Raw genomic sequence first — 3,465 nt, 5'->3', positions numbered from 1 at the left:
CTCTCCGAGGGCAGAATGCTTATCAATAGTGCACAGGAAATAGAGCCCTGCTCAAATCCCAACCAATTCGTTCTTTCACCAAAGGACATGGAAAAAAAAAACAAAAAAACCCAAACACAACTTTTTCTTTCTCTTAATAGGGTAGAGAACAAAAGGGACAAAATGAAGCTTTGAAATGAAAACACAGAGCACCCAACCTACAGAACACTGAGCGAGCAGACTAAGCAGTGCTACCTGCGAGGAGAAGAACCTGGCAGGGGAGATACCAGGCTCACGAAGGTGGTTTTCCCGGGATGAGGCTGGCCCATCGCACTCCAGATGTGCCGATTCCTGCCATTTCCCCAAATGTGGGAAACTCAACCGCATCGTTTGTGGTAGTGGGGGACTGTGTTCGTATTCTCCTGTGTTTAAAAAAAAAGAACTACGTACCTCCAAGCACAAAGTACCTTACCCAAAACAGATAAACATTATATTTAAAGGCAACTTCGGGGTTGGCAGGTGGCATGGTGGTTAAGGTGCTGGACTCCCACATGGCCGACTCTGGTTCAAGGCTGGGTAGCTTGCTTTCTCCCTTTCTCTCTCTCTGTCTGCCTGTATCTGGTGAGCAGGTGTGCCCTGTAGTAAATTAAAAATATTAATAAATAAAATAATTAAAAAAATAAAGGCAACTTCATGCAAGTGGGTCAGCAAAGGCTAAAAGATTTCAAATAGTAACACATCCCCGATCCAAAGAAGCAAGGTCCTAACGGACAGCTGCAGCTCAAGAAGAGCTTGGCACACACAGGGCAGGGTGGGGTACCTGGAGCAGATCCCAGCCAGCACGCAGACCAGCGAGGAAGAGCCAGAAATGACAACCATAGTGCACCTAGGTTATGGCACAGCCTTGGGAGCTGCATACACAGAGCTCTCGCTTCCGGAGTGGATTTAGTTCATCTTTGCCAGCTTCTTAAAATCTCCAACTGGGGCTGGCAGATGGCATAGTAATTAAGGTGCTGGACTCCCATGTGGTCAGCCGTGGTTTGAGTCCCGAACCCGGCGGCTTGAAGCTCACACCAGGCGTGTGTGCCTGTGTGCCCCAAATTCCAAGAGAACAGAGAAGAAGGGATTATGATGTGGCTGCCCCCTGGGGGGTGAATTCTCGCTGTCTCTCTGTCTCTTTCTATCTCTTTGGCACGTGCAGGCACCTATAGCAAAAATCTCTGGGAAAAAAATCCATCTCAAACTAACAATCTCTAGGGCTGGCAGGTGGTGTGGTGGTTAAAGGAGCTGGACTCCCACATGGCCGACTCTGGTTCAAGACCTGGTGGCTTCCCTTCTCACTTTCCCTCTCTCCCTCTGTCTCTCTCTGGTCAAATTGGAAAATAATAATAATAATAAATAAAGTTAAATAAATTTAAAAAAAGGGAACCAGCAGTTAGCGTAATGGCTATGTCGCTGGACTCCCACATAGTTGACCGCTGTTCACGTCCCGGACCCGGTGGCTTAAAACTCACGCCGGGCGCGTGTGCGTGCGTGCCCAAGATGGAGGAGAAGGGATTGCGGCGTGACCATCCCCCCTGGGGGGGTGATTTCTCGCTTTCTGTCTCTCTATGTCTCTGTCTGTCTGGCGAGCGCACGCTCACTATAGCAAAAACCTCTCAAAAAAAAAAAAAAAAAAAACAAAACTAAAAATCTCTTCTGTTGACTGATGTACGTAAAATTCAGAGTGGACAAAATTACAGTTGTTCAGAAAACCTATTTCATCCAGATGGTGACATGGTACATCTCTCTAGAACATTCCCTGGCTGGGTGGGAGAATTGTGACCCCATGAGAAAGTCATCTGGCTGTTAAATTTGTCGCCTTCAACCTCAGTGAGATTATGACATCAGATATAAAGGGCCAGTGTCCCCTCCCCTCCCCCCCTCCCCTCTCCTCCTCTCCCCTCCTTCCCTCTTCCACCTTTCTGCTGTCTTTTCTCACTTCTTTCTCAAGTGACAGTCGCTGTGCTGAGGCTGTAAAGCTAAATACGTCTCGCTCCTTTCCTTCCAGAAGCATAGCTTACACAGGGGCAGACAAATACACCACGGTGAGGAAGCCGCAGCAGTGCTGACCTGGCCGAAAGGTAGACTGAGACATCATAAAGAAGGGAGTGGTGAGCTCTGAGGGCTTGGCGGCCTTAGGGAAACCTTGTCAGCTCGTGCTGGGTTGAAATGTATTTAAAGCGCAACTGTAGAGAAGTTCTTTTATCTCCTGGAAGTTAGCAGTGTTAATTATTTCGGCAAGCTTGTTGAATAAACTGTACTCAGAAAAGGCGCTCAATTTGTGGCGGTGGACTAGTGCTCTCGGAATCAAGCCTTGGCCCCAACCAAACTGTGAACCAAAAACTGGAGCAAAGGGCAAGGTTTGCTCAATCCCGAGTCTAGCCAGCGTGTTAAAACGGCACCAAAGCGTACCAGAACCGCACGGTGTCTGAGGGATCATCGGTCCATGATTGTCACTCAGATGAAAGAAGTGCGTCTCAGAGTTTTAAAAAACATATAGCAGTTACATCACTGGACTCCCACAGGCTGACACGGTTCGAGTTCCAGATCCGGTGGCTTGAAATTCTTGCCAGGTGCATGTGCGTGCATGCCCAAGATCCCAGGAGGAGAATGGAAGAGAAGGGATCGCGGTGTGCCATCTTCCTGGGAGGGCGGCTTCTCACTTTCCCTCTCACTGTCTCTGTCTCTCTCTCCCCAGTTGAGCTCACACACCCTACAGCAAAAACGACTAAAAAAAAAGAAATAAAGGAAAAACACCTTATATAAGATTGGCCCAGCTCATGGTTTGATGGGTAAGGCAGCTGGATTCCACACGACCAACTGTGTGGTTCAAATCCTGGATCTAGCGGCTTGAAGAAAAAAACAGAGCACATATACACGCATGCCCCAAATCCCAAATGGAGGAGAAACGAGAGAGGGATAATAGCTGACCATCCCCCCGTCCTTGTCTCTTTTGTCTCTGTCTGGTAAGTGCATGTGCCATCTGGCAAAAATTTACAGAAAACACCAGCACCTCATATGGAGTCATGTGATTCACTAGTGGGCAGAGATGAAGCAAATGTCTGTGTTCCACTTTATCGCTCTTTCAGCTGCTCCCAAAAGTTCTCTAGTTGGTAATACCCTAAAATTCACATTGGGACAAAATTAGAACAGCACGATATTCCCAAAGAGAATCTTATCTGATATTTTCTTTCATAAAGGATGTATAAATAGTAGGCTTATCAACCCTTAAACAGAATCTCTGCCATACTGCATGCCGTACTCGGAACTCGCAGGCTCTTCTTTCAGTCAGCAGCATAATTTGTAGTCCAGGATCTTGCTTTCTCAAACTGATGGCTATCTAGCACCCATCAAGGTCCGGCTGGGGCAGGCTGGCGGCACAGTGGTAATGCAACTGGACCCAAATGGGGAGGGCCCTGGGTTCATGTCCTGGGCCCTCCTCGA

At 47.8% G+C, this 3,465-nt stretch overlaps 1 long non-coding RNA gene and 1 other non-coding gene across 2 annotated transcripts in view; both read left to right on the top strand.

Moving 5' to 3' along the window:
* The first annotated feature begins 242 nt into the window (after positions 1-242).
* On the top strand, positions 243-406 carry LOC114005286 (U1 spliceosomal RNA). Its single transcript, XR_003547164.1, has one exon. It is a non-coding gene; the product is annotated as a U1 spliceosomal RNA (small nuclear RNA).
* Positions 407-1,917: 1,511 nt separating this feature from the next.
* LOC106733365 (uncharacterized) overlaps positions 1,918-3,465 on the top strand; it is a 1,856-nt gene continuing 308 nt past the window's right edge. The window contains exons 1-2 of the long non-coding RNA XR_001369482.1: positions 1,918-2,102; positions 2,720-2,987. This is a non-coding gene — a long non-coding RNA (uncharacterized LOC106733365). The remainder of the gene's footprint in view (positions 2,103-2,719; positions 2,988-3,465) is intronic.

Source organism: Tupaia chinensis, unplaced genomic scaffold (assembly GCF_000334495.1).
Source record: "Tupaia chinensis unplaced genomic scaffold, TupChi_1.0 Scaffold143615_1, whole genome shotgun sequence".
Classification (NCBI taxonomy): domain Eukaryota; kingdom Metazoa; phylum Chordata; class Mammalia; order Scandentia; family Tupaiidae; genus Tupaia; species Tupaia belangeri.
Note: the sequence above shows the minus strand (reverse complement) of the source record. Positions and strands in the feature narration are given on the sequence as shown.